The sequence below is a fragment of the Falco peregrinus genome, chromosome 2 (assembly GCF_023634155.1).
Source record: "Falco peregrinus isolate bFalPer1 chromosome 2, bFalPer1.pri, whole genome shotgun sequence".
NCBI lineage: Eukaryota > Metazoa > Chordata > Aves > Falconiformes > Falconidae > Falco > Falco peregrinus.
In genome coordinates, this window is record NC_073722.1 from 25,124,744 (window position 1) to 25,137,737 (window position 12,994).

The 12,994-nt window shown below is 40.9% G+C and overlaps 1 protein-coding gene across 6 annotated transcripts in view; it reads right to left on the bottom strand.

Moving 5' to 3' along the window:
* The window catches only part of ANKRD17 (ankyrin repeat domain 17), a 95,022-nt gene that overhangs the window by 56,556 nt on the left and 25,472 nt on the right, over positions 1 to 12,994 (bottom strand). The gene's annotated exons all lie outside the window — the stretch shown is intronic.

The window sequence follows — 12,994 nt, forward strand, 5'->3', positions numbered from 1 at the left end:
TGTTTGATGCTATGCAATGAAAGAACCCAAGAGCAAAGCTAAAGGCCTTTTTGTTATGCTAGTGACTTTGGTACCTTCAAAATGTCACTTGGCTTAGCATCTGAACCCCGTTTTCATGCCTAACACTTCGTAATATTTACACTTTATATCAATATAGTCTTCAACAAAGCAGTACCACAGAGCTTTATGATTAAACTTTACAATAGTAAAGAACAATAAAAGCAATGATTTAACATTTCGTTTATGAACAATGGCTGAAAGCAGCTAGTTTCCAGCATCCACCACCTACTAAAGCTTGTACAGCAGGATGACAAAAGCCCATTTTTTATCCATCTAATCAGTACATAGCTGCCATGAAAGCTCCGGTCATTGAACATCTCTAGCATTTGTTTATCGCCATTTTACAGTTTCTCCTCCTACAGCTCTGCTGTAAGGAAAACCCAGAGACATTAAGAAAAGGCTGTAAAAAGTCATTTTCTCCTTCTTATCACAGGTTCCCCACTGATTTCAAGAGCCCATTTTGCAGATTCATCCCCTAGTCCTCCTCTTTAAGGCGATACTGCATGCACACAGTATTAATGTGCTACTGCTTTCCAGCATTTATTCAGAAATCAACACAAGAGTAAACATTCAAGACCCTACATTCCATATAAATTACAAAAATTAACATCATATTTTTGTTACGTGCCATCCAACAGCGGATGCACAGAGATGGAAGGCAGCAAACAGCTGCTGAATTGTTGGTGCATTTAGGCACAGCGTCATTAACCCAGCCCAAACATTTGCTCATAGGAACCTGAAGAGCACCTTGGCCGAACATGCAGCAACATCTTCCTGGAAGCAATGCAAGTTACTAGCTGTGTTTTAGCTATTATTTATACTAAGAAAACAGACAAAATGGTATTACTCTGTCTTGAAGCCTTACCTGAAGACATGCTCAAAAAGAAAGAAATGGTAAACAGTTCTTAAAAAAGTATCAAGCAAACAGTGAAATCCTGTAAGTGTCTGGCAGTTAGGCTGCAAACAGCAGATCTGGAAGGCTGTGAAACAGCAAGTTGCGCTCATTAACATAATAGGATGAAACATTTTTAAGCTTCAGTGTTTTTAAGCTCCATAAAAAACAGCATCTGAAACCTGCTTTGGATGAACCACGCTAGCCCAGACAAGTATTTTAAATAGGCCCAAAAAAACACCTTTCGTGAAAGGATATTTTCTCTGCAGGATTTTCTATTTTCTAGCCTTACAATCCAACAGCAGATTTGTTTCTCACCTTTTGTCAGTTGACTCCCATGATATTTGCCTCTGATTAAGCACCAGTTACCATTTTAGAATTTCTTTATTTTTTACCTTGCACTTAGGCCTTTGGTGTTTGATACCCAGACAGTGCCAAACGGATCCTATGAGAACCAAGACTTAGTTCAAAGCCCTTCCTAAGAACCTAGCGTACAAGGAGTGGCTATTGTCATGTAGCAAACTTCCTTACCTCAAATAGGCCTTAATCAACAGTCCTTTTGCATTATTTCTTATTGAGGTACAGAAGGACTTACGGCCAATTTGCAAGTGCTCTAGAACGGTTCATTTTTCCCAGCATCAAAATTTTTGGAGAGCAGCAGCAGTTTTTGAAGACAGTATGAAATTTGACAAGGATTTTTCAAGTTCACCAAGTACTGCAAAGCCACCTTCAGACCAAAATGACAACAATTACCAGACCAGTTAATAAACTTTAGTCCTACTACACTGACAACTTACTAGCCTACAGAGCAAAGTTGCTTCAGATTCTTCACCTTCTCAGCTAAAAACAGCCCTCATACGGTTTTAGTCCTGATTTACATGGGGAACTCTTCATGTAAGCAGCAGAGCCTGACCCAGAGTTACACTACCTTCCCCTTCCACTCTAGCAACTCATACCCAAGATAATCTCAGCTTTCGCTCCAGAACAGTTTTAGCTCTCACACCTTCAATGGCAGAGAGCCAATTATTTCTGTCCCTGTCCATCAACTCACTAAGACAACAGAGTGTTTTTATAGCCAATGTCATTTGCTTATTTAAAGCTGGACTTGCAGAACTTCCACCTCAGAAACATAATGGGCCAGACCGGACAGGCAGGAATTGGACACTAGGCTAGCACGTGCGCACACCCCCCACCCCTACCCCTTTTCTTGCAGATCATAGGCTAGCCTATAAACTCCCCTGCAATCTGGGATCAGTACCCCTCTCAGAATTTTCTTCTGTCCGTTCTTGTATGAAATATGGTCCCCAAGTGTTTTTTGGCTGCTGATCAGCTCCACTGAGCACCTACTGGTCACTTCCTACAGCCTCGCAGATTACTGTGAAACTGTCCCAAGTTACTGCAAGTCACTGCCCCTCCCCCAAAATATACCTGTCTCTCCATCTTCCACAGAACTTTCACAAGCATTCCTTTAAAATATTTTCCACTGCTCACAAATATAGCCTACGAGCTTTTATACTATTACCTTGCAACTGGAAGACACAAGAGGAAATAAAACAACATTCCCAGTGCAATAACAAAGTCCAACTCTGAATAGCTACTTATGTTTTCTTTGCACAACACAGCTACGTATTTTTAAAGTCTTAATATCTAAACATTCAACACACAGAGGGACTCGTGAGGTAAAAATGAATCAAAACAAAGTGATGATATATTTGGAACATGGCAAACTGGGCCAAGCGTTTCAAGCACCCATTTTTCACTTTGGCATCCAAATCACAACATACAAATAGGCAAATCTGCAAATTATGATGCATAATTCCACCATCTTTTGAACCTTAATGGGCTATCAAAGTCTTTATATGCAGCTTTAAATTTTAAGTGTCAAGAAATCATTTGGAGTCTCGTAAAGAAAAAAGCCTCCTTATTTCAAAGGTAACTCATAATGTCCATACAACATACATACACTGCATTTTTTGTTCATCTTAATCACAGGTCAGCTCAGCGTTAAGAAAGGGTAGACAATTTTTCCAGCCTCTCACAATGCCCCCTTCTAAAGCAAGAACTTCACATCTGCTCCCCCTTACCCTACTACCTTTTAACCCTTAGAGTATCACCTCTTAACACTTTCAAAAATGCATTAACTCATCTCAATTTAAAGTCTGCTTACTGGAAAATGTACTCTGATCTGAAACACCTAGACAAAGCAATACACTTACATCTTAAAACAGTGGGAATAGATTTTTACTTTATCAAACTAAGTATTAAGGCAAAGGGTATGGTTCTGCTTTTTCACCTAAGGCTACATGTTTTCAGGTTAAACTACCACTTATTTTCTGTGTTATGTGTGTATAACAGTTAATGCAGGTTTCAAGCCCTTTTAAGATTTAGATCTTCACAGCATTATTAAAAAATTATATTAGAAATTCCATTCAAACTTCACAGAAGACAAGCCTCTGGCATTGCTTGCCATTTTTGTGGGGACAAAAAGGAACATCACAACCACCTAATTTATATGACACAACTCTGAAGTGAAAGCAATGGTTTGCTGGATGTTTACACAAGACACCATTTTCTTTAAAGATCAGCTTCCTGGTTACTGAAAAAGAAAGCATACACTGAAGCCGAGTGAAGCAGACTATCTTGCCTACAGAATTTCAGCCTTGCAGTTTTGTGGGTTTTCTTCAAATCTATTTTAAAACAGGAACAAGCTGTGTGATTCTCCCTTGCTCTACCCAGCTACTACAGCAGCACTGTCACCGCAGACAGAGACTTCCAGCAGCATTTCTCCCCTGTACAGTGAGGACTGCTTCCAGTTATCTGGGATACACTGTCATATCTGCTCTTTCCAACACGGAATGACCCTCCCCAAACCTAAATGCCTTGTTCAGCAGAAATCTGAGGTCCAGCAGCTGAAATGTCTCAACAGTGTCTTCTTCCATTTTATTCTGTCAACTATACACTCCATTTCATTCACTGCTGCTAAAAAAAAAAAAAAAAATAAGAAGGGGAAGGGAGGAAGAACCATGAGAAGAATAGCAGCCCATGCTGCTGAAATGGCATAACACCCTCCTCATGACTGGCACCAACAGAGTTTCTGCTGCAGGGACACCTGCATTATTACTGCAGTGTGTTTCTGATGACGAGACAGGTGCTGATGTATTCACATGAAAATTCCCTCCGCTCCTCTGTAGTCTGTATCCCCAGCATTACAAGCAACAATAAAAAGACCAAGGCTGGCAGACTGAAACCTATAGCTTCAAGAAGGTTGTGATACTACAAGGAAGACCTTCTGTTTAATATTCTTTTCCCATTTCAAATGCTTGGCATATTTTCACAATAAACAAATTTATGCATTAACTGGTATTCAGCTGCAATCGTTCATGTGAGAGATTTCATACCATCGTAAAAAACACCACCTCAACTCATTATCTTATAAGATTCCCTGTCCCAATCTCACATTTATGTGGGCAAAAAACTTACAAGTTTTAGTCTCTGACGTTAATATCATGACAGGATATAAAACCTAAAAATTTTAGACAACAGTCTAAAACTGCCTGCCATCATCCTTCTGAAAGCTCAGCTTCAGACAATACTTTTATAACAATAAAAAGCTGATAACTTGCCAGTCCAACCACCTGAACCCAGGTATGCATCTTCACTCTCCCCAAGTCCCACTAAAATGCTGAACATGGCCTTTTGGTAGAAACCATCTCTTCTGGAACAGGCTTGGAAAGAACTGACCATAGAAGCCAAGCTTTGACAGTGTATGAATAACTCAGACTGCTGCTGTCTCTGCAGCACCCCTCAGATGCAGTAGTCTACATCAGAGCAACTGACAAACAGGTAACACCTACAACAAAGGTTGTTCCCATACTGTCACAAAGCCAAAATGGAAACTGCTCTCCACAAAATGACCCTGACAACTGAAGGATACTAACCAGACAGCCTGATCCCATACAGGCAATTTTTGCTGCCCTTAGCAAGTAACCTGTCATTTCTTCCCAAATGATAAAAGTCTATCCATCAGAGAGACACAATGAAGGAAGCACATCACAACTATGAAGAAAGCAGATGATGCAACTGAGCTTCCCAAATCCGCCAATGTCATACTCTAACAACTGTAGCCCCCTAAGGCTCTCTCAAGTATCTGAAGTAGGCATCACTTAAGCTACTTAACACATTACTTACAGGGCCACACAAATCAAAGCCTACTCAACAGCTGTAAAAAAAGCTTAAGAGGGGTTCCGTTGCCTCTGACCACCTAGCCAATTCTCCACCCAGACCATATCACAGGCCCTTTAAGACAAGCCTTCTGAGCTATGTAAATGGCATTTTGCATTTCCCCACCTCTCCTGCTGAAGGACGGCTCAAGGACTCTAAATCTCTGTGGATAAGCTTGCACTTCAAGCACATCCTGACAACCATCACCACAGACTCTGACCCCTAAGCACCACACATGGGCAGCTTTGACTGATGTAGCAGTAAGAACTAAGGAATACAAGAAGAGTACACATGGAGTACAGAGCAACGTAGCTGTATGAAAGTCTTTCCAGTTTCGTCACTCAATGTGTAAGAAAGGGCAAGTACATTGAGCAGGACTCTGCTCTTAACAGAAGATTTTGGACATTGACCTGAAGAGCACCTCAGAGAGACACTAGCATTGCTGTCAGTCGAACAATGCATGTGTTACTAAAAAAGGACTAAGCAGTCCTGCCGTGCACTGTTACATCCTATTCCTCACTGCCCTACTTTCAAGGGACTAATTATTCTCCTAAGCCTTGTTTAAGGAAGGTGAGCTCCCAAGAAAGAGAAAATCCTTCTCTAAGAGTTGATCACATCCCTTTTCCACTGAACTCACCTTTTGTGTTGGCTATATACTCCAAGGACAGATCTAATGGATGCATTCTCAATACAAGCATTTCCAAACCTGCAATGAAAAGCCTTGCTACACTGATAGATCCATGTCAACTGATTAGAACCTTGAAGCATCCTCCTTTTAAATGAAACCTCAAGAAAAACTGACAACTGTTTAAAGAAAAAATAAAATCCTGAGCTGTTAAAAGCATGAATTCCTCGTTTCAATTCTGCCATCTCTACAAGAGAAATGCCAATGATAAATTATCTATATTACTGGTTAACTTCAGGGGGCTTGTCTGCATGTTTGTTGTCTGCAGAGTCTTCAAGAAGTACCTTGAGCCTTCTTTTCAGAGCCCAACAAGCAGCCATTTCTCTGTCCCTCTCAGGCTTTGTTGTAACAGATAAGACCCTTAACTCTTTTGAGAAGGGAGTTTAGAGCAGCTTAGCACAACTAAAGGTGGCCCAACTTTTCACAAGTGCTTTTTCTGGAATATTTTTCACCTCTTCCATTTCACACAAGCCCAACTTCAGTTCAAAACTGTGTACACCCATCCATTTCCAGCTGAAACAAGTTGTTATTCTAAGGATTGTAGATCAGCACAGCTGAACAATGGAAACACAACATCGTAACTTCTACATAGACAAAGCTAACAGCAATAAAGCTCTCCACAGAAACAGTGCTGCGGGGCCTTGCCTTCACCCAGATTTTCTAACAGCATAGTTAAAGCCTGGTAATACAGGAGCAATTCTCTTAGATTTGAACACACACTTACCTCTTGCAATAAGGCTAGACATCAGACATAACAAAGCAGCTTCTCTGTCGTCCACGCCAAGGAAGCTGCTGAACTTAGGAAACTATGTAGATTCAGAAGAAAAAGAGGACAGGCATTTATACCTATTCATGTCAACCACAGGCAAGACCACTCTCCTATCCCTCAATACACATAATACAAAACATCAGAATCCTACGTCCATTCAAAATAATTTTCCAAAAAGAAAGCCTCCATTAGCGCTGCTACATGGTGAGTTTTCACTGACAGAGCACGCTCCATTTATTTGTAAGGTTAAGAAGAGGGAAACTATCGACTTTCCCAGTCTTCACTGAGAGATGCTTCAGATTTCCTATGCCAAATCTGCCAGAAAGCACTTCTCAGTCAGCATTACTTTCACCAATTAGCCTCGTCAGCTTGGCTCCATTCCTCCCTGCATCTGCAAGTGACTACAGTGGTGGTAAATCAGCTACAACTCCCACCAGGAGTTTACTCCTGTTCCCTAACTATTGACAAATGACTTATTTCAGGGTGTTTCCCAACTCTGACGTTAAAGCTAAACTCAACCCTGAACCAGAGGGCATCTCACATGCTCATTCATACCACAAAACCTCCTAACAGAAGATACGACACACACAGAGGAAGACCTCCACTCCCTGAAACTCTTGACATACAGACAAGCTATTAAGTCAACAGACACTTAAAAGGCTCTATGCATCACACCAATATACTCTAAAATCTACTATTCAATTCGGATCCGAGGTGCACGAAAGCTGTTCAGTTACCAGCAAAACTAAGGAAAACCAATATCCCTGCTGCACAAACAACGCCAATTTTACTCTGCACTTAACTCCCTCTCATGTCTAAAAACCACCAGGAGTTTTCCTCTTTCAGAACAACTGGCAGGTCACCCAGCTGCAATGTCTCAAAACCTTAAAAACCCTTGTACAAAATCACAGTAGCATCAAGTAAGAAACAAGATATGTTCACAGCTTGCTTTCTTCCCCCTCTTTTTTTTCTGGTCAGGATCAAGGATACATGCAAGACTTCTACACAAACTGCTTCCTGGAGAAGTCATAGCAGAAGTGCAGTATTTTGATAGTGTCCTGCATGAAACCAACTTCTCTTCAAGGAGAACCAGAAGCAGGACAGCAAGAGCACCCGTCAAGAGGAGGCACAAAATGACTATGCACTAGGGGGTTACAGCACCAGCCAGCTTTTTCAGGTATGTCTTCACAAACCTGCACTAATGGTACTGTAAGAACTCCAGTTATTTACTTTAAATTGTTGTTTAAAGTACTTAAGGCTTATTTGAATATAGATTATGAACTGCACACTTCCATTGCATCAGCTGTTAAAAAGGCCTACAAGAAACTTGTGGCAGTTACACTGAAATCATGGTATACAACTATCAGAGACTTTTTACCAAATCACTTGCACAGTAACAAAGATTGATACCAAGCCCTATGTTTTTGATTGGAACATACTGAGGGTAACAGACTTAAGTCTCCCCCCAAAGCATCCCATTTTCTCTTCTTAATAGAAGCTGACATGGAAGTTGGCATAAAGCTTCAGTAACAACAGCCAACTTAAAATTTGCCATTTGAAGGATGATATATAAAGCCTGGGGCAGCAAAATTGTGTTTTGTGGAAGCAGTACAGTGCATCTATGAAGTGTAGGAAACAAAGTGTGGCAGAGGCCTTCTCAGCCTCAGGTGAGGCATACACCCACCAGCTCTCTCCTGGCCGCCTCTGCCACAATGTTGGGAAGGGTACAAATCAAAACAAAGAGACCACACCACCACCAGGGATTGAAGAAACCCTGTTGTGCACCACAGTGTCACACAACACTCCTAACCCCTCCCTATCTGTCCCCTCCATGGTGGCAGACTGTCTCTTTGCTTGAGCTCAGAAAAATGAAGATCTGCTTTAGAGGAAAAGACATGTCAATGGCAGACATCCATCTCTCCCAACACAGCAAGAAAGAAAAGCTGTTTGCCTCCCACTCCAGTCTGCTTGTTTTGCCCACTATGTATAACCTATACTCCCTCAAGAACAGTTTTTCTCCTGTAAGACACCACCAGAGAATAAAAGTCGGGGGTTGGGGGAGGGGGGTATGTGGTGGTGAAAAAAAAAAATCAGGTAACCATTTTGGATAAACAGTATTTTCACCAGCCTCAATGAATGAATTATGTTTAGCAGCACTACCCCTTCCTTTTCATCTAAGCTATGTATTTCTTCCTCATTATTTCTGTTAAAAAAAACCCAAAGTATCCTCTCAGATTCTCAATTCCGATCACTCTTGCACATACTCCTGCATGTGCATTTCAGGCATAAGGTCCACAGTTACCAAAAGGACACACAAATTTATTCTGTCATTCACTGTGGCTACTGAGCATAAACCATGATGCGCAAGTGGCCTGAACTGCATTAACACCAGTTGGGTTTGAAACAGAAATAGTTTTAAAGCTGCCCACATGTTTTCTTACACAAATTTGGCAGGAAATCATTCCCTTCTGTAAGCAGTTTTGCATGGCTGGTCTTCACAACAGCAAGTGCTCTGCAATGAAGGATGAAGCAGCAGAAGGGAACGAAGACATGTGGAGGAGGGACAGGATGAACACACAAATAGCTTTTCTGTTTGAGTCCAACTCAGAATTTCCTTTGGCATGAATGAAACACTGATGTGCGCATGGACTTGTTCACAGCAACACAGTATCAAGTTGTGCGCAGCAATGTAAAACAAAATGCAAGAATGCTAGTACAAATCTTTTCTTCATTCAATGCAATGTGTAGCTTAGCTGAGTCACAGCTTTCTCCTCCCATCAAAGTCATCAGAGAATCAGTCCACTGTACAGGTCACCACAGAAATACAAGGCTTCTCCGTCCCCTTCTTTGTCCTCTCTTCTTTTCGCAATCTGCTCTTCCAGGGACTAAAAAACCCAAGAAACATTACGGACATCCCACAATTAACCTTTCTTGACCCTAGGTGGTAGCTGCTTTAATCAAGCCATGCTACACTAAGCAACCAACAGGCAAAGAGATGTTTCTAATGTGCATTAGCATCCACAAGAAAAACAATATGGGGAAACTTAGTTACTAGAAGGACCGTTTTCAAACACTTCTCTACCAATAAAAAAGACTGAGACATAGCAAATGCTCCTCCATGTTTAAGTATAATTGCTCAACCGTTTAGCATATACAGGTTTAGCTACCATTCCCTCCTGCCCTAACTTCCAAAGCTAGGAAACAGCAAAGAGACCAGCCACAGTGCCACTGCTTAAAGTTCACCATCCCAGCAGAGCCAGGAAACTGCAGAATGGCTCCTTAAGGAAAGTGCTTTAAGCCAACATCAGTGAAAAAGGTTCATCCCAAGCACATCAAACCCTGCATGACATTCAGCAGGGCAAACTATAGAAATCCCGGGTTTTGTTTTGCACCAATCACAATTAAAATCTTGCTAGTATACTGCCCTCCAGAATTTCTGCAGCCTGCAACCAATTTAATCCATCAGGATAGGGGAGGGGAAAACAGGAACCAGGGATCCTTTAGAGGACATCTACTTTTCTCCATGTAATTATCTTGCTAAAATCTCCCTTCAGTACATCTCATCATGCAGCATCACCAATTCAAAGTACTATATAGAGACATCTATGAAGTTAGCCAAAAATATTTTGGGAAGATACAACTAGTTGGGTCAAGAGCTTTGCAATCACCAAGTCATTTCAGTTTTATCTATTGTTGTTTATTCTTGTCCTATAGAGTTAAACAGAAAATTAACTACGCAACTGCCCCAAAACAACTGACCACACTTAGACATAAAAACTGACCCCAACAAAAAAGCAAAACAGAACCAACTGAAACAACGTAGATCTCCTTTCCTTTTTTGACATTTACAAGTCTTTTTTCTTTTTCAATAAAGGAATTTGTATGGCCTAGTTTACCAATCTTCTCTTCTGATGAGAAGTGAGAGGATAAAGTTACAGTAGGAGACAGTAGAGTTCAGTATCTGATTAAAATTCCTATTCTTACTGCCTGGGGAACTGAGCACAGAAGGAATTATTTCTAATAATTTCAACTCATTTGGTTAAGTTCTGACAGGCTTGATAGTCCCCGAATTCCTCCTTCAATACAAACTGCTGTTAGGCATACCTAATAAATGAATTACAATATTAATTTTTTTTGCTCTATTTGGCACACCCAACTGAAAGCTTCTGCATATTGAACAGATTTGAACAGTTTTTACATATGGCAAATTAACAGACTTGTGAAGGTAGCTAAAGCAATGCATAAGTATTTGACTAAATCCAAATGTCTTTTTTTCCCCCTCATATCGAAAAGAGGTTCTACAAAAAAAAAAATAAATCAAGGTTTAAGGGCAGAGGAAAGACAGCCACTTTGAGTGGAGTCCTTCTCACTGTTCCCTTTGCATGCTAGATACAAAAATCACATGCCGCATTCCTTCAAATCACTACCACAATTTTGACTTCTGCTCTCTCCTTAATGCTTCTGATCACATCTGCTCCACAAAGATATTTTAGCATATTTATTCAACATTTACACAAACATAGCTCCAGTATCAGCTTGTCAGTAGGACAAGCTGCATCATGACTTGTTTCCTCTCCTTCTCTCCCATGAGCACAAACTATGTTCAGCTATATTCAGATCACAGATAAAACTGCTAGTACAAAGTTCCTTTTCCTATTACAACACACTTGTCCACACAGAGGTAGCAACAACACATTTCTTCCTAGAACAATACCTAAGACCTTCAAATCCATCACCCACTAGGCAGGAATATTTCTAAGTGCAACAGCATTGAAGAAACTCTGCAACTACTACGCAGCACAAGAGGTAGTCGCCATAAAGTTAAAGAGAACCTATACTGGTCTGGTTATCCAGGTTTCCTTCTCGCACAATTTTGATCCCGAGGCAGTGTAACAGGTTGTTTTGAGTGTCAGTTACAGCTTTAGAGCATGTGACTTCCTATCAGTCAACACAGCCAGCAAATTCCAGCAAGGCAAAGATCTGAAGATATTTTATGCACATGCTGGAAAAAAGGGACAAGCGCCTTAGCCGTGAGAACTTTTTTTTTTTCTTTCTATACATTTCTACAGAAGTTTAAGGACAGGATGTATGGGGAGGAGGGGGGGGGGGGGGGGGGGGAGAGAACCACTAAATAAATCCACCTGTTAAAACGTGTCTCTTAGTTCCGTTACTGTTTTTGATTAAGTACCTGACTTGAATGAACAGCTTAAAAGACAGAAGAGCCTGGGTTGGAAGAGACCTTTGCAGATCATCTGATCCCACCTGATAGTCCAGGCCTTGGATAAGTTATCCCAATTAGCAAGACACTCACTGGCAGACACAATCACTGATTAACGTTGACCTTTCAAACAACAGTTACCCAGTACAAAGTTACTCGCTGCCTTAAAGGTTTTTCACACAATAATTGCATTTTCATACCACTATACCAAGAACAAACCATTACTGAAAAAGACAAAAGCAGTAAAGCATAAACAACAAGAAGTTTCCAACTATACCATCAAGCTTGTAATCTCTTCCTGCAAGTCAAAGAAGAAACAGCTTCGGACCCAAAGAAATCACATCTACCAGCTTTTACGCCTTGCTCATCACACAAAGGAACCCAGACCCAGCAGCTGAAAATTAGTTCCTTGCCCTGCAAAACAGTCTTACCAAATTAACTGGATGAGGGAAAGTAACAGAAATCAAAGATAGGATTTGCTTTTCTAGAAGACTCAACATCAGGCTTGTTCTAAGCTCTTTGCCTCACAGGAACAGGCAGAGGAGGTAGTATAAGGGATAAAGCAGTTTCAAGGGAAGGGAAATTACCTTCCTATGTTTCATTTGAAAGCACTAGGCAGCAATACAGAAAGAGCCCATGGGAATCAACCAGGCAGGTTCACTCTCGTTTCTGCTCACCTTCATGAAGCTGCAAACACACAAGTTACCAGAGCCTAGGTCACTGCCATCACTGCTATTCAAGTCAGACTGACACCATTCTGTCATCTCCACCAAGCTGGGGGAAGATGGCAGCAGCACAAAGAGGTTTTTGCTACATAAATAGTTGCATAGTAGATCAGGAAGCTGCATAAGTATCTCAGCCAGTAAAAGCTCAGAAAGCCCCTCTTTTCTCCAGCCTATTCATAAGGACAAAAAAGTGTTTTTCCTTTAAAATTTCCTAAAACTCATGTGGTATTACCAGCCAACAACGATATGGCACAAGTTCTGGCATCCTAGTCTTCCTACTCCATCTTCACTACAGGTATTAGTGCTACCTCCTGAATGTAAGATGGCTGATGAACTTTAACATTAATAATGTTAATTATTAATAATTAATAATTAATAATGCCTCTTCTATTAGCATGTTTGGCTTGCTTTCCTTCAGGCCAGT